The sequence below is a fragment of the Bufo bufo genome, chromosome 2 (assembly GCF_905171765.1).
Source record: "Bufo bufo chromosome 2, aBufBuf1.1, whole genome shotgun sequence".
In the NCBI taxonomy this organism is placed as follows: Eukaryota; Metazoa; Chordata; class Amphibia; order Anura; family Bufonidae; genus Bufo; species Bufo bufo.
In genome coordinates, this window is record NC_053390.1 from 791,674,074 (window position 1) to 791,674,367 (window position 294).

Genomic DNA, 294 nt, shown 5'->3' on the forward strand with positions numbered 1-294 from the left:
ACAATCCTTTAACCCCTTAAGGACTCTGCCCTTTTTCACCTTAAGGACTTGGCCATTTTTGCAAATCTGACCAGTGTCACTTTAAAACGCTTTGACTTATCCAGGCCATTCTGAGATTGTTTTTTTCGTCACATATTGTACTTCATGACACTGGTAAAATGAAGTCCAAAAAATTAATTTTTTATTTATAAAAAAAATACCAAATTTACCAAAAATTTGTAAAAAAATTGAAAGTTTCTTTTCTCTACTTCTATAATACATAGTAATACCTCCAAAAATAGTTATTACTTTACA